The 17,894-nt window shown below is 44.9% G+C and overlaps 1 protein-coding gene across 14 annotated transcripts in view; it reads left to right on the top strand.

Moving 5' to 3' along the window:
- MAP4 (microtubule associated protein 4) overlaps nt 1–17,894 on the top strand; it is a 212,158-nt gene that overhangs the window by 33,517 nt on the left and 160,747 nt on the right. For all 14 annotated transcript variants that reach the window (XM_081834122.1, XM_081834123.1, XM_081834125.1 and 11 more), the window contains exon 2: nt 2,359–2,407. The gene's annotated coding sequence lies outside the window, so the exon portion shown is untranslated. The remainder of the gene's footprint in view (nt 1–2,358; nt 2,408–17,894) is intronic.

Genomic DNA, 17,894 nt, shown 5'->3' on the forward strand with positions numbered 1-17,894 from the left:
AAAATGTTTGTTGACTCCCTGCCAACAAAAATCCAAATTTTACCCCCCGGGCAGCTGAATTTTGTGACTGGGATTAAAAATGCACATTACGTGAATCGTAACTAGCATTTTCCTGCAAAGTGCAATGAAGAACAGTGGGGTGCTTGGGCTGAGGGCGAGAGCCATAGCTTTGGGGGAGCTGTACCCTCTAGAAGCTCTGCTTAGTGCTGCTCTTAATTTCTGAGCTGGTGGTTTTCAGACATCAGTCCTGGGATCCCTGGGGTTTATCGATAATGAAAATCGGTAAGGGCTGCCAAAATGTATATGCATGTGAAAGTCAGCACAGAGAGAATATTGGGTGTGGGGCTCAACTGGGCCTGTCTGGCAGCCAGTGCTGGCTGACAGCATGCCCATGGAGTGGTTTGCGCCTATCAGTGCGCAAGGGTTCAGAGACGATAGAGCAGGATGCTTCAAACCCACCAGATGCTGCCAATTCAACCAGTTTTTCTGCTAGCATCTTTGAGTGTTTGAAACCCATATATATAAGCTAATCACCAAATGCTACCTTAAACCTAAGTTATGGTGGCCACAATGGAATGTCTAGGTGCCATTTACCCCCCAATGGAATTTATTACTGTTATTAATTTCATTTCTATACTGCTTTATATTTTAAAGGAAAAACCCGAGAGCAGTTAACAACACATTAAATATTCAATAAAAGAAACCAGTATAAAACAAATGCAAGTTTCAAGGAAAATATTGCAGATCCTTCTCTTAAGTTACATTAGGCTTTCCTCATATTTATTTAACCTACTTAATTTATAGTACTGCCCCATAGCAGAAGGACTCTAGGAGGGAAGTGTGGTCAAGTGGTTAGAGTGTCAGACAAGGACCTGGGAGATCAGGGTTCAATTCCCCACTCAGTCCTGAAGTTCACTAGGTCACCTTGGAGTCATTCGCAGCCTCTTCACCTATCTCACAGGGTTGTTGTACGGATTAGATGAGGTGGGGGGTGAACCATGGACTCCTTGGCTATAAAGGTGGGAGATAAATGCAATAAATTAGCTCTTCTGCTGACCTGCTTAAGAAAGCTGGAGGGACCAGCCAGGTGGAGATGTTAGTCGCCAGCCTTGCATCCAGAGATCTCCACCTGGTCACAATTGGATCAGTGTTCAGTTTCACCAGTCACAAAACACTCACGACACCTGGTGGATTTCTAATACTGGCATTTGCCCCGAGCATGGCTTCACTTACAACCTCCAATGTGCTTGATTAACATTTAATTGCTTCTGTGACCCGCCCTCAGTGTCGCAACGCTGGGCACTTGCTGAAAAACATTCTGCTTGTGATGTGAGCGCATTCTAGCCTTGGCCGTTGCTTCTGCATGTCTGCCGACCTGCAGCGTGGGCAGGGCTTTGTGCTGCACCTCCACTTGGCGTTAAGTAAATGTGGATGGGGGTGGCAGGTTGTGTTGGGTGGGGCTGTGTCTGGTGTCACCATCCGTGGAGCCCATGTAGATAGCAAGATTGGCAGAACATTTGTTTGTTTGTTAGATTTGTATACCACCCCTATATCTGCAGATCTCAAGGTGGTTCACAAGATAAAATCACAATATAAAAACACAAAATACATAATCAAAATAAAACCCTGAAACAACCCATTTGTATCATTCCTTGCTGAGTGCTGACTGGAGGTAGTGGCCATTCATAGCTGAGTTATCGAGGCACAACTTGGGTTAAATGGGTCTAGAGCTGCTTCTGTTGAACCCTTGGCCATCCCATCCATATGACTTTGCATTGGGAAGCGCAGTTCCCACTAGCGGGTGGGTCTTCAAAGTTGCTAAATTCGAACTTTCTTTTAGTCTGCTTAAGCGTGGTTTTACCTGTTGCGTAGTTGAGTTAGAGACATCTGACTGCTGTGCGAAGTGCTAAACCTTCTCTCTGATTACATCATTGTTTACTTGATTAGAAATAATTGTGCAAGTAATTAAATGGGTGTGCGCTCACTCTAGCCGGGTTTCACTTCTGTGCGATGAAGAGCTCCACACTGTTGCAAAGTCTGGAGCGTTTTGTTGCTTCGGCCTTCCTTAATGGGATACTATCTAGGCTATTACCTTAATTGAAGTTTATATTGAATGGTGCGCAAGAAGCCTCCTAGATCTGGATTAGTATCCTAATGACTCTCTTGTCTCTCGAGAGAGGGGAGGCTACATTGGCCAAGAGAATCCTAGACAATGCAGTGACACGGATGATAAAGGAAGGCACTTTAGGTTACTTAGGCTCCTCTGACAAACAAATTAGCAGGGTTATGTGTTTTCTGAAACAAGACTAAATTATTGGAAACTCTGCAACTGTTTCTTTTAAATATTTTATTTTGCAGATAAGCGGTTTGTGAGATCCAGGACACACTAAGGGATTATCTGCTTAAGGTAAGAGCTGCTTTTCGTTATTGGCACTGCATTGCCTATTTCAGTATCTGCAGGCTGTTCCAGCACCCGAAAGTTGCTAGCCCATCTTGCGCCTCTATTTTGCAGAAGTTGTTTGTTTGTTAGCCGACACATTTATATACTTCTTAATTATTCCCATTTCTGAGAGGTGTACAGACAGAGCAGCCCACAGTAAAAAGGGGTAATGAGACAGTAAAAAATACATCATAAATTTCCTGCTGGAGCAAGGAAGTCTTAGTCATGGGTCTGAAGTTTGGCAAGGAGGGGGCCTGTCTAATCTCAGTTGGGTGGGATGTTCATCACACTGACTGCATGGCTTCTAGTGACTACAGGCTGTGTATCTGGGCCATGAGGGGGTCACCAAATATCTCACTGATCAAGCTGGGAACAAGGGGGTCCCTAAGATATTCTGGACCCATTTTAAGGCCTTGTAAATTAATGCAAGACCCTTGAACCTGGCCCACTAATCAAAGCTCCCTGCTAGAAGAAATGTTTTACTTGCCTTATAGATAGCTGGACTGTACGTGCAATTGGTGCAGAACCATTCAAAATTCAGTAGGCAAAGACCAGAGAGTACTGGAGCTGGAGACTTAGCAGTGTAGCATTTCGGGGCTCATCTGGCCATCGCAGGAGTAGACAAAGATGAGGTCATTTTGCTACAGCATTTCAAGTGCTGACTTGGCGTGTGTAGGAGTCCCTTGGGGGGATCTTTGCCAATGAAATATGCCGCTACCTCACCCTTTCAGGGTTCGTTTGCCTTGAGTTGTCTTTGGGGCTTTCTGTCGCTTTGGATCTGTTCTTCCTAAGGGCCTCCTGAGCAATATCGGAAGCAAATCCATGTTTGTGTTAAGCAGTTTGCTTGCTTTGGTCCTTGTTGTAGAAATTTACTTGCGCAGTTAATAGTTTTGTCACCTTGGTGCAGTATAGATAGGAGGGACATCTGTGCCCCATATGTTCGAAGCAAAGCAGAAGAGCCAGATAGGGCACAGCACATCTGTTAATGATGCCTCTTACAGGCACTGCTTGCCGGAAATGAAAATGTTGCTGAGCGAGTCCACATGGAATCTAATTAGGAGAAAACCTCTTGGTAGAACTGGGTCCTCTTGCAGATCACAGGGCAGAGACACTTAACACCTCCATCTAAGAGGAGAGTCTGATGTAAAAGCCTTCTTTCCTTTCCTTTCGCTTCTGCTGTTCTATAAAATGCTGCGTATGTAGTTGTTGCTGTTTAACCAAATCCGTTCACTGCAATATCTGCTGTGCAGAATCCCACAACATGTTATTCACCCCACCCCAGAAGGTACCACAAATGGCTTGTTATGCAGAATTGCCTGTGATAATTCTGTAAGTTGCTGAAGCCCTTGACTTTACTGGAAACTGTACTCAGCCAACCCTGCTGTTGCCTGAAATCTCACCAAGTGTTGGCCCAGGTGCTTTGAAGCCTGAGGGACTAGAAACTTGATTTCTAAGTGCAACTCCCCAGATGACTCATTTTTGTGCGCATAGCTGGAATATGTTGTCCTGACTGTGATGATGGATCATTATACCTGCAGAGAGTAGCATAAGGAAACAGCATTGTGGGGAATTGTAAGCAGACGTTTCGTTGCATTGTGGGGCCCTGTGGTTAGCAGCTGCAATGAGGCTTTCAAAGAGAAGTTAACTGCTTCAGTGGGGTTGTTCTATGACAGATCACCACAAATTTTATGTGAGTTTGTGCTTTTGGTATCCACTTAAGTACTTTCATGAACTCATGTTATTCCTCTAGGATCTTGACCTCTGTTAAAAAGGGGGGGGGGTTACATTAGCCACAGCAGAACAGCCAATTTACCGCAACACAGCTCCTTTACAACACCTGTGCTACTGACTGTCAAACTTTGGTATTGTTGATTCAGGTAGGTAGCCGTGTTGGTCTGGCGTAGTCGAAATAAAAATAAAAAATAAAAAATTGTCTAGCAGCAACTTAGAGACCAACGAAAGCTTATACCCAGAACAAACTTATTTTTTAAATTTATTTGGTATTGTTGAAATACATACAACAATAACAACAAATCCATTTTTTGTTGTGAGACTCAAACTGGGTCTGCTAGATGTGGCTTGTGGAGCCCTTCCAGGATCAGAGGCCTTGAAGTTTAAACTTCCTTAGTTTCATAGTAGATCTGCCCCTGTGTGAATATCCAGTGGTTATTAAGACATTTTGTACCCCCTCTCAATCAGAGCAAAGAGCAGCCCCATGTAACACGCCCCCCCCCCGGATATTTCAGTGAAACTGGCCTATTTCTGAATCAGAACATAGTGGATATAATTGGTAAGTAGCCATAACACACAGAGCAATCCTCCTTTTAAGGATTGCTGTCTCTTGAATGAGCGGGGCGGCGCCAAAGCAACATGCTGGCGAGAGCCTTCGCTGCCAGAGGAGCAATGCTCACCTGCAGACTTGACGTCTACGGCCCCTTTGAGAGAAGGGAGGGCTCCCCTGCCTTATGACCCTGCCCAGATCTAGGATTTAGCTCATTGAAAATCCTCCCAGGATCCTCTCTTAAGAATCAAGATTGTGTGACTATTTGGAGCCTCCTCATTCCTCCACCCCTTTGCTAGCTAAAGAAGGAATTAAAACAGAACATACGCAGAAAAAAGCAAGAATCACAACTCTTTGCATTATATCTCCTTGGTCTGCGCAAAAGTTTCTGGGGGCTCATAGGAGACCTCTGTGAGTGGGTGAAGCCCATTTTAGTTTTCTCCCCACATGTTGGCACCATGTCAGGGATCCATCATTTGGATGGATGAAAAGGAAAGCTGTTATAACTGCCAAATTGCATCATCATCATCATCATTATTATTATTATTTATTATTATTATTATTATTATTATTACCTGCCCTCCACCCCACCCAAGGTCCCAGGGTGGGTTACAGCATTAAAACACAAGATCAAAAACTGTTTAAAACAACTTGCAGATGTAGAAGTAAGGTGGATCTTAAAAACTAAAGTGTCAAAAGAACAGGGCAGGGGGCCTTCTGTCCAATGCAGCCTCCTGCTCCCCACAGTGACCAGCTCACAGGCCAGATGAAGAAGGCAACTGCTCTTCCCCACTGTCTGTCCTTGAGGAACTGGTATGATGCCTCTGAACATGGAGGTTTCATTTAGCTAATGACCTGCCCTTCACCTTGATATTCTAGGGTAGTTTGCAACACTGTGAAGTACAGCATTAAAAACAGCTTCAAGCAAACTGCAGTCACAAGAATAGGCTGGGCACTTAGAATATGTGTCAAAGGCTAGGGTAAATAGGTACATCTTCAGCATGTAATGAAAACTGTATAATGCAGGTGTCAGACACACCTCTGGGGGACGGAGTTCATAGGGTCATCTAGTCCAACCCCCTGCAATGCAGGAATCTTTTGCCCAATATGGGGCTTGAATCCACAACCCGGAGATTAAGAGTTTCCTGCCTCACCGACTGAGCTAGCCATAACTTGTGTCTTAAGAAATAACTTCCAACTCTGATTCCTGGCAGTCGAAAGCTGGCAGGGTAGCAGCATGAGTGGCAGGTACGCCCGTGCACCTTGTGATGAGATTGCCCGGTTTTATTTCACATGCAAAGGAGTGGATCAGAGCTTTTGCTCCTTGCAAATAATCCCTTTTGAAAACAGAGGAGGGCCCATGCGAACCCCCTCCATCTGCTTAGCGCAGCTGTCCTAGTTGACCATGCTGAATTGAAAGGGAGCACCGTGTGTGTGTGTGTGTGCGTGTGTGTGTGTGTTTTCACACCACCATGCCAAAAGCCCCTGAAATCTTGTTGGGTGGTGCCGCTTTCCTGGATACTCCTAAAATACGGAGTCTGCTGCTGTTTTTCTATTCCAGCCACATCCAGGGAGGGTGGAATGAGAGGAGGCAGAAGTTTAATCTGGGTCCCTCTGATTGATGATAAAAACCGTAGTCCTATTACGGAAATGGCTTTTGGCTAATACGCTATTCCCTGGCTTTGCTTTTAGTTCAATGGAAGCTGCTTTCCTTTTTGATGCCTGTACTATTAAAGGAAAGCAGCTGATGGGAACAGCTGCTGGCCACCCCTTTTCGGTTCGTGGCTTAGCAGGCTATCTACGGAACAGAATGAAAGTGCTTTATTAACATCAAGGGTTTGTGTGTGTGTGTTGTTTTGTTTCTGTAAAAAGAGGAAAATCCCCGTTAGTTTCTCTTCCCTAGAGAATATCCTTATAAGAAAGTGAAAAGAAAAACAAGGGAAGACACCATCCACCACCAAAGCATTAAGCCCTCTTTTATCAAGTTTCTTCATGTTTTGGGAAGGTTGCATTGATCTGCAGAATGCAAACTTAGCAGCTGGTTCTTGGTGCAGTGAAATATTTACTGGAATATCTATACAGCCATCCAAAGAAAGACTTGAGTGCTTTTGCCTTGATGGGAGGTAGTAGTAGAAACTTAAGAGGACATTAAGGACTGCTTGCTTGGGGACCTCCAGATAAGCCACTTTTATAGCAGAATCCCCTTTTCTAGAGAGTTCAAAATGGTGGTTGAGATGGGGTTACTCTGGCTCGGGAATGTAGAGGAAGAACAAAAGTGCTCATTCTTGCTGAACTCTTTTGGGCGGGTGTGGGATTTACATAGGCTCTAAACAGCTGGCACTGTGTCCATGTGAATGGCTAGCTGACAACGTGAGGCTTTAGGGGTGACACAGCCAGCTAATTTTTTTTTTTTTATAGCAAGAGTCAAGTAAGTTAAAAGTTCATCTCCATTCAGCTTTTTCTCCTTTCATGGCTTTTGTTTAGGTGTCAAACAAAACCCTGAACTCAGGGCTTTTCTTTTTCCAATTCTTCTGTGCCAGCTTTATTGGAGGGGGGTGAGAAACATGCCAGCTTCACACAGGGCTGTGTAAAAACATCAGATTTCTAGGTGCTATAGCATGCCATTTCTAGAAGCAATTTCCAGGCTGTACTGCTTTCAAATTGGCACGTTCACGAAAACATTTTGCTGGTTGTTTCACAAAACCTAAAATGTGAAATGGACATACCCCCTTTTAGCTCGGACAGGTTTGCTTTGTTGTCTAGTGCCTGTCAGGAACTTCATATTGCATCTTGATGAGAGTGCTCTTTGAAAGCCTCATTTATCTTAAAATTTTGTGTGTGTGCTGGCTTCCTTGGAAATGCACAATATTCAAAACCACATTGTAGAAATAATTTTAAAATCTGCTTGTGACAGCTAGCTAAACAGCCACTTGTGTGTTCTGGAAACAACACGGGCAGGTTTCCTGCAGTGAAAGGGGACTTGTCTCTTGACACACAAGATTTGTGCTGGGGTTGGTTTGCCTTTGCCAACCTCGTCCTCGTACCAGTGTACTGTGGAGAGTGTATTAACTTATGGTCTGTGTGTGTGGTTTGGGATCTGCACAGCTATGGAAAAAACAATGCTGTCCAGGGTTGTAAAGACTGCAGAGAGAATAATTGGGTGCACTCTTCCCACCTTGGATCAAATCCATGCTGTCAGGTGCCATAAGAAAGCTGCAGAGATAGCGCAGGATAGTGCACACCCCAGAAATGATCTCTTTCAGCATCTGCCTTCTGGAAGAAGGTATAGGGTTATAAAGACTAGGACTAGCCACCTGAGAAACAGTTTCTACCCCAATGCAATTCTGGTTCTCAACGCAGTATAAGGAGTCTCTCTAGTATATTGTATTTTAAAATGGGGTTTCAGAGTTTTTAGGGGGTTTTGAATGTCTTATGTAGATTTTTCAGTTTCATTGCTCTGTATGGGACAATGACAATAAAGATATCGTATCGTATCGTATTGTTTCCATTTCGTGCTGACGGGGGTTGATTGGAGCTGTAGTCTGAAGCATCCCGAGGCCGCCAGGTTGAGGAAGCCTGGCTCTAGGGGTGGAGCACTTTAAAAAGACTGAGTCAAAGTATTTCAGGGTCATTAATAAAAGCCCTAGTAGGAAGCGGAAGGGGGTGCCTTCCCAGGCATCTGGAACAGAGGAAATGGTTCTGAGCCTTGGTGGCATGAGGAAACAATAGCATTTCCAGCTGTAGCTCTGTCAAAAGCTTCTCCCTATGGGCTTAAAACTACAGCTGCATTAAATGGAGAAAACATATTTCTTTTAACAATAAGCCCTTGTTGGGGGAGGGGGGTGTCTTGCGTGGGGAACCTGGTCTGTCCTTGGATGTGGTGAAAACTCCTGGTTTTGAAGAGTTTCATGTGCTCAGAAAAAGTCCGTAAGTTTTCACCAGGGCGGTGTGCACTCTGCACTTAAATAAATAAATAAATTTCCCCAGCAAGAATAGTAAATTGTGGCAGGCATAAAAAATGCAAGCTGAGCTAACTTGCAAAATCCTGATTTATAGTCATAAGGACCTATCCTTGGAGAGGGTCGCCTGTCCTCTTCAAGCAGGCCTCTTTCTGGCTAATATTCTACAGCCTTTTAAATGTGGGGAGGTGGGGTTATTGTTTTGCTGTTTTGGTTTAACTATTTACTTACCTTGTATTTTATTCTGTGAACCCCCCTTGAGATCTTTTCCCAGCACCAGTTTTAAACTGTTTTATCTTCCCTGGCATTTTAAATGTCTATTTTGTTTGCCTAATATTTTGAAGTTCTGTTGCTGCCTTGTTTTGGTAAGTCATTATGAATATTGATCATGTTGGACTACAGCTCCCATCATCCCTGACCATTGGCAGTGCTGGCTGCAGCTAATGGGAGTTTTTCTGGTCCAGCAACATTTGACTAGTCACAGATTAGCCAAGCCTTGCTTTACTGTTTGATTGTGTTTGTAGCTGGCATGAATGCTTTTATTCATGCCCCTTGTGCACTGCCCTGGAATTCATTTTGACAAAGTTTGATCCATAAACAAACAAAAACCAACCAACCAACCAACCAACCAACGGACTTAAAGGCTGTCCTCAAACCCTGTAGATCTTATATAGGTTTGCATCCAAAGTAGCTCAAAGTTAAAGGCACTTAGGACCATGGGAAGCTAATTTTACTGAATTAGGCCAATCTAGCTCAGTATTGTTTACACCGCCTGGCAGTGGCTCTCCAGGGTTTCAGACCAGGAGTCTTTCCCAAACCTGCCTCGAGATGCTGTTAAGGATTGAACCTGCAAGGCAGATGCTCTACCCCTGAGCTACAGCCCTAACCTCTGGGGCTTCCTAGACTTCAGCAAGTGTTACCCCACATGCTTTGTTCAATCATAAAAAGGGATAGAAACCTCCTTGAACATAAGTTGTAAGCTGACATTGTCACGAAGATGAAATCTGCACCTGACACCGTGTTCTGCACTGCTGCAGAATTGAAACATGCAATCACAGTCTGCTCCATTTGTAAATTTTGTGTGTGTGGGTAAAGGTAAAGGTAAAGGCACCCCTGACCATTAGGTCCAGTCCTGACCGACTCTGGGGCTGCAGCGCTCATCTCGCTTTATTGGCCGAGGGAGCCGGCGTGCAGCTTCTGGGTCATGTGGCCAGCATGACTAAGCCGCTTCTGGCGAACCAGAGCAGCGCACGGAAACGCCGTTTACCTTCCCGCCAGAGGAACTTTTTGGTGTGCTTTCAAACTGCTAGGTTGGCAGGAGCAGGGACTGAACAACGGGAGCGCACCCCGTCATGGGGATTAGAACCGCCGACCTTCTGATCGGCAAGTCCTAGGCTCTGTGGTTTAAATCACAGCGCCACCTGCATCCCATTTGTGTGTGTGTGTGTGTGTGTGTGTGTGTGTGTACACATATGTTAAAGTAAAGCACATGGCAAACTTAAGACCCATAGGACTTGGGACTCTCAAAGGGCCATCTTAAATTCTCCTTCCTCCCTGTTGCTGATCTGAAAGGCAGAAGCAAATAATACTGAGCTGGAATGATAATCAGATAATTTCCCCACTTAGTTTTGCTTACAAACATTACAGAAGAAGCATGGGAGCACCTGAATGATAGGCATGGTGAACAGCTGCTGATAAACAACTTTCCAACCCCTAACCCCCCAATATGCTTTTTATTTCTTAAAGTCTTTTTCTGCAATGAAGCTCTTTCAATTGCGGGTATGGCTTCATCCAAGAAGCATGTCTTAATTCCATAGATGGAGGCCTTGCCTGCAGAGACACAAGGTTTCTGCTTGTTGATAGGCCTGCTGCAAACAAGCAAACCTTGCAAAGCAGGCCTCTTTTGTTGAGCACCCCTTAACCTCTGGGAGCCCTTTGTTTTGTTGCCGTACAAGTACCTGCATTGTGCAGCAGAAGCTCTTTAGTGCTGGAGGGCTGTCAAGGTGGATTAAGGTTTTCGGCCAGCCAGCCAGCCAGCCTGCCTCCGTCTCCTTGAGAGGTGAGTGCATCCACTTGCATTCAAGGCATTTGCTAATGGTGCTCTTTGTACTCATATTTGGCTGTCATTGTGCTGGCTGGCAGGCCTGTCAACAAGTCCCTAATTCTCTCCAAGGTGCTGATAGACTAGAGGGGGAAGCATCTCCCTCTTTTGGATAGCTGCTGTCGAACGCTTAGAAAGGACTGCTCTCTGCTCTCTGAGGGTCTTCATTCTTAGTTTGCCCTGCTGGAAGGATAGGTCCGTCAGCAGGTATTACCTGTGATAGCTCAATGGAGCCTTCATTTCATGGACTGGCTGGATTCAATGAGTGCTGGAAGGAACCAGATGGTGGACCCCCAAGGGAAGAAGGCTCAGAAGCAGGGTGTTGGTGGTGAGACGGCAATGAGTGGTCAGAAGGAGAAGAGGGAGCAGACTGAGGGGAGAAGGAGGTGTTGGAAACCGAAGAGGCAACAGGGTTCAGTGAGCAGGAAGAGTCTGTGGCAGAGAGCAGTCCGGAATCAGAGACAGAAGCAGAGGCTGGAGAGGAGTGTGTGTGTTTGTGTAGGAGACAGAGATGAGGCAAACTGCTGAAGAGTTCAGGGAATTTCCCCCTCCTGCTGCGGTCAGCTTCCTTCCCCCCGGTCTCCAGAACATGCTGAGAAATGAAAAGAGCAGAGGATAGATGGGTTGTGCGCAGACGCAGTCTCCGATTGTTTGGAACAAATCCCAGAGAGGAGGGGATTTAAGCAACTGTGGGAAGGTGGGGACCTTCAGTCTTTGCAACTGCTGCACTGGGGCAAGACCTCCTGGAAATAGTTGCTGAGATCACTAGACTTGAACTCTACTGCTTACTTTGAATAAAGAGCTAACTTCACCGATACGTGCGTTTTTTATTGATGATCTTACTCTGCCTCTGGACAGTTTGTGGGCTTTCTAGAAGCAACTAAGGAACGTGGTGTGCCGTCATATACTGAGGCAGACGAGTAGTCCATCTAGGTTGGCATCGTCTGCACTCTGACGGACAGTGGCTCTACAAGGTGGGGGCTTCTCCCAGCCCTTCCTGGAGATGCCTGGAGATTGAACCTGGTACAGGTTCTGCATGCAAGACACATGCTCTGCCGCTGAGCTTATGGGTACCAGGCCTGTGAGAGAGCAGCGGAACACAGTGCAGGAGAGGAGGAGGCGGGAGCATTGCTGAGCGTCTCTCTGGCTCCCCCTAGTGTCCCACCACCACAATGTGGATATAGGAACCTGTCTCCATACTGAGTCAGACTGTTGTTCCATCTAATTCTGTACTGTCTACACTGCACGCGGCAGCACTGCAGGGTTTCAGACAAGAAATTCTGCCAGCCGTACCAGGAGATGCTTGTTGACTGTTGTGAGGAATTGGATGGTGGCCTGGGTAAACCATTGATCCGCTCCAGCAGGACTGGTTTCATTCTCTGCAGTCATCTCTAGAATGTGGTGCTGATAGCACCAAGGTTGTGGGTTCAATCCCTGTATGGGACAGCTGCATATTCCTGCATTGCAGGGGGTTGTACTAGATGATCCTTGCAGTCCCTTCCATGAAGTGGGTTTCAGCAAGGAAAGTTCTAAAATAATGCGACATTTGAGGGTGTATCAGCAGCAAAAAAAGCAGCTCAAGACCCAGCCAAGTGGTTAACTTAGTATAACTTGATAGTTTTCCATTTTTCTTGCTAGTGCCGTGAATGAAAAACTGATAATAACCACCTGGAAATTGCAAGTCCTGCTTCCAGTATAATGAACTTGGCATGTTACCATCTTAACTGCTTCCTGCCTTTTTATAAGATCTTAATGGTTTGGTCTTATAAAAAGGTAAGAGTCTTTATGCTTTCCAAAATAACAAAGGAGACATTCTCTTAAGCTGATATTCGCTTTGGCAAACTGAGTTTATAAAATGCTAATGGAATATCCTTCCCTCCCTGTCTTTTTGTCAAACAGAGGAAATTGGGAGTTTATATAGAAAGAATTGTTAATTGGGCGTCTGGGAATCTTCAGATCTAGAAATGAGTTGAAACAAAACAAAATGCTTGGCCTTGAATGCCTTTCCGTCTCTCGATTAACAAGAAGAAATCTCAGCACTCAGACAGACTTCATTAAACCATTTTATCTCCTAGTGCATTAGTGAGCAGAAAGATAGAGTGGGAAGAACCATCACTTTTTCCAGGAGTCTGAAACATTCTTTTTTTATCAGCAGTAAACTTCTCACCTCTGTCTCCATGGGCGAAATGTTCTGTTTCATTGTTGACAGACTAAAATCTCTGGCAACTCCCCCTTAGTCCTTTGTGGGACTAGCTGTGTAGATCAGTGCCAATATTCTGGGAAATAGGTGGGTAATTAATTAGGTTCCTTAAAAGGCAAACTCAAACTGACATGGCGCTTATCTCCCTCTTGATGTGTGTGTAGGTTTTAGCATTGATCAGCAAACATTATTTTTTGTTGGCATTAATTTAGGGTTTCATGCTCTGTACTAAAGAAGAATGGACCCCAAGTTTCCACAGTTCAACACATTTTAAGTCTTCTGTGCTATGATACTAGAAACATTGTTTTGAAGATGGAATTGGTGTGCACCAATTGTATTAAGTTACATGACATTTTTGTTTTTGTTTTGAATAGATTTTATTAGCGTTTTTTAAAAATACACAGGTTAGTATCCAATATCTTTCTATCAAAGATAAAAAACTCCTAATCTAAATAAAAGCACAAACCAAAAGGAATAAGAGAGAGAGAGAGAAAGAAAGAAAGAAAGAAAGAAAGAATCAGAAAGAAGAAAAAGGAAAGGAAAGGAAAATGAGAGAATTTCAGATACTTCTGTCAGCTATACGTAGAAAATTGTTCAAAACATCCACTCCAAGATTAACACCCCAAAATTCCACTTTCCAGAAACCAATACTTTCTTTAATCTTCAGACCCAGATATCATAAGTTCATTTACTTTTTCAAGCAAAAAGTCTATAAGGAGTTTTCAATAGACAGTTTTTCCCCCCTCAGTGCATGCCATTTTGGGCTGCCCAAGTTTACAAGATGCCGTGGAAATTTTCACCTGAACTGCTGATTGCCTCCAGAGGGAAACAGAATATAATTTTTTTGGGGGGGGAGGAGAGGCATTTTTATATCTTGGTTATAGTAAAGACTCTTCTTTTAACACTAACCTCATTTAAAGTGAAAAATATACTTGAGAATCTCTTAGGGTCTATTATTATATACTGAAGTGAGTATATAATATTTATACACTATATCAAACACACAGAGTTCTTTACGGAAAGAGATCCCCCATAGTTCTAACTTGGACATTTCATTTTTGCTGCCTCCAGGGAGCTGAACAATAGTCTAACATATTTTGAGGCAAAGTGGAGAAATTCCAATGTGGAGGCATACTGTGAAGACCATGGCCCCTTCCCATCTTCCTGGCGGCTAGCCAGGTTTGGGGACTCCCTGGCCAGCCTTGGCTCAGGGATGCTGCCTTTTCTGAAGCGCCTGATATTTGGAGGCGTTAAAGTCCATAACCCAGACTGCACGGAGCAGAGGGGTTCCCTCTGTGCCAGCCATCATGCCTTCGAGTGATGGCTTTGGTTTTCCATGGACCTCTTTGCATCTCATCATAGCTAAGCTTTCTATTCCCAGTAGCTTGCATGAGGTGATGCTAATAGCTTCACAGTTGCTTAGCATCGCAGTGGAGCCTCCCTGCCCCTGATCTTTGTGGAGAAGCTAAGGGAATGAGGGAGATTTGATGAATACAGGCTAAGCGAAGCAATGGAGACAAGAACTCTTTTGCAAGAGGAATCAAGTGTTTTGTTTTGAGGAGAGAAGTGGCTTGATGCAAAGGGCAAGAGGGTGGAAGTTCAGACATAAGGGACACCCTGGAAAGGGCAAGAATGTGGGAAGAGAAACGGTGGGTCCGGTAAGTGGTGGGTTTGAAATATGGGAAAGGAAGACAAAAAAAGAGGGCAGTGCACAGACCTGGAAAAAGGGGACAAACTGAAGGGTTGTATTAGGTTTTTTATTTAAAGTATACAGCTCAATTGTGGTGTGAGGTTAAACGAGTAGATGGTGCCAGGCATTACTCATTGCTTTCCTGATTTCATAGAGTTGGAAGGCATCCCAAGGGTCATCTAGTCTGACCCCCAGGAATACAGGAATCTCAACTAAGGCATCCATTACAATTGGCCAACCAACCTCTGCTTAAAGCGCTCTAAGGAGGGAGAGTCCACCACCTCCCAAGAGAGTCCATTCCACTCTCGAGAAGCTCATATTGTTGGGATCTCCTTTCTTGTAACTTGAATCCATTGATTTGGGTCCTTGCCTCCAGAGTAGAAGAAACCAAGCTTGCTCCGCCTTCCATGTGACAGCCCTTTAGATCAGGGGACAGCAAGCTTTTTCAGCCATGGGCCAGTCCACTGTCCCTCAGACCTTGTGGGGAGCCGGACTGTATGTTGGGGGAAAATTCCTATGCCCCACAAATAACCCAGAAATGCATTTTAATAATAATAATAATAATTTTAAATAAAAGCACGCATTCTACTCATGTGAAAACACCAGGCAGGCCCCACAAATAACCCAGAGATGCATTTGAAATAAGAGCACACATTCTACTCATGTAAAAACACCAGGCAGGCCCCACAAATAACCCAGTGATGCATTTTAAATAAAAGGACACATTCTACTCATGTAAAAACATGCTGATTCCCGGACCGTCCATGGGCTGGAATTAGAAGGCGTTTGGGCTGGATCCAGCCCCCGGGCCTTAGTTTTCCTACCCATGCTTTAGATACTTGAAGATGGCTGTCATATGTCCTCTCAGTCTCCCCTTATCCAGGCTTAGCATACCCAACTCTCTCAACTGTTCCTCATAAGGCTTGATCATCTTGGTTGCCCTCCTCTGCACATGTTCCAGCTTGTCAACATCCTTCTTAAATTGTGGGTGCCCAGAAGTGGACACAGTACTGTCCTTACAGCATTGCCTGAATTCCTGAGGTATAAGTATAATAGGAATCTGGTTTAGGATAGGGGAAGCCTATGGAGTCTGTGGTCGGACTTGAGGTCCTGGGCAGTTGACTGACTACCCTACAAACACCTCTGGGCTTTTGCCTTCACAGATGCAAAAATAAAAGGGGGGGCCTTTAGGTCGATTATGCCTCATTTGAGTTGAAACAGGTAGTTGATGATGAGCACCACCCTTTTAAGCTAGGTTGGATGTCTTGGTTTTAGACTGTGTTGATTTTTTAACCTTGTTGCTCCACAAAGAAAGGAAGCCAAGGCAACATCTTTACTTCCAGCTCAATGACATAAACTCCCAAGAAGTACCCAAGATTGTCATTCCTAAATCGTTTCAGGCTTGCCCTTTCCCGGGGTACCGTTTATGCCACGCACACTTGCCCTGCCTGCCAGTTTCATACGCCATCAGAGACGTCCGCTTAAAAGATGCAGCATAATACAACATTAATGAGCACATCTTGAATCCTTTCAGTTAGCGATGCTGACCTTGCACAGCAGTTAATATGCCATTACAGAATAGTGCTCCGCGTTTTCTGGAAGCGCTGAAATATTATTGCAACTTTCCCATAGTGTTGGGTATCCAGGATGCTTTCCAAAAGATACCCACCCACTTGGTGAACAGATCCCCATACCCCTTTGCTGGAATAAGCGCTCAAGTTGCAACAGTTCAAAGCCCAGCAGATTGATCTGGCCAGTAGCATTGTTTTCTCACAGTGGCCAACCAGATGCCCATGGAAATCCTGCGAGTAGGACCTGAGTGGATCTGCACTCTCCCCAGTTGTGATTCCCAGCTGTACTGCCTCCAATGGTGGAGGGAGAACATTGCTCCACCCACACCCCAGCAGAAATCAATCTTGTCAGGTGAAGCTAGACATTGTGTGCTTTCTCCTGTGTGGTTTTAAGCCAGGCTTCCTCAACCTCAGCCCTCCAGATGTTTTGGGACTACAACTCCCATGATCCCTAGCTAGCAGGACCAGTGGTCAGGGATGATGGGAATTGTAGTCTCAAAACATCTGGAGGGCCGAGGTTGAGGAAGCCTGTTTTAAGCACTGGAATGGGCTCACAGGAAATGCATAGCCTCTAGATCCCATGGCCCCTCCCTGTCTAACTGATCTTGTGTGGTTTGTGCATCTGGATTTCCTCCTCTTGGGTCAAGGCTGCTCCTGGGGACATTTGCTGCTGTTCCTAGCTGTGTGGTGCAAACTGTCCATATCTTTGGAGTTGGATATTGTGGTGGGATTCTGCAGACTTTAGAGCCTTGTTAAGACTAAACACAAATGGCATTGCTTGTGGGGAGGAAATTAGTGGATTTGACCCTTTGCTCCCACCCATGGTCACCATAACAAGTCCCCACTCCCCAAGTGCTGCTGTTGACTAGGATGTGCATATACCAAACAGAAAGTTTCTCTGTGTGTGGATTTTCATGGCGACCACAGCACATGAGGAGAGGGTGAATCTCCTTCCTGTGTTTCATGCCCTGAGGCTGTTGAGTTTGCAACTCAGAACTATGTGTTGAATCTTGGGCATAGCCTGACCCTTAAGCCATTTTTTGAACACCCATCTGGTATGTTCTTTGAAGGAACAAGAAGTCATGGAAGGAGCTTCTGCAGTACCTCTGGGGGACTCTCTGCATTACCAAAACCTTTCCAGGGACCCAGCCTGAATCTGCTGCAGTTGGAGCGCATGGACATTAGTCTTTTTCTGGACTTGCCTCTGTGTGAAAGGGTTTTGGACATTGGGGAGTTAGTTGCCCTCATCTGCAATTCTTCTCTGTAAGCTTAATGGAAACCGGCCCAGTTTCTTCCCTTTGGGTACACGCTGCCACTCCATCCTTTATCAATTTTATTGCCTTTCTTCAACATCCTCTCCTACAAAGATGCACAAGAGCCATCAAGAGGAGCTAAATGATTTTGGTTATTGAGTTGTACCAGCTCTTCCCCATTAGAGCTTCCTCCCTACCCCAGCCTGCTTTAATAGCTTCTGAGATGAGAATATTTTGGCAGGTTTTCTCATATTTGCACTGCCCTGGCTCGGAGGCACTTAAATCCTCTTGCCTGCATAGCCTTTAAATGTAGAGGCACCCAAACGTTTATGGAAGGGTCCTTTGCATACAGAAGTTTCTTTTTTTAAAAAAAGATATTTATTAAAGTTTCCAATTAAT

Source organism: Podarcis erhardii (genome assembly GCF_964252035.2).
Source record: "Podarcis erhardii genome assembly, chromosome: 12".
Lineage (NCBI taxonomy): Eukaryota > Metazoa > Chordata > Lepidosauria > Squamata > Lacertidae > Podarcis > Podarcis erhardii.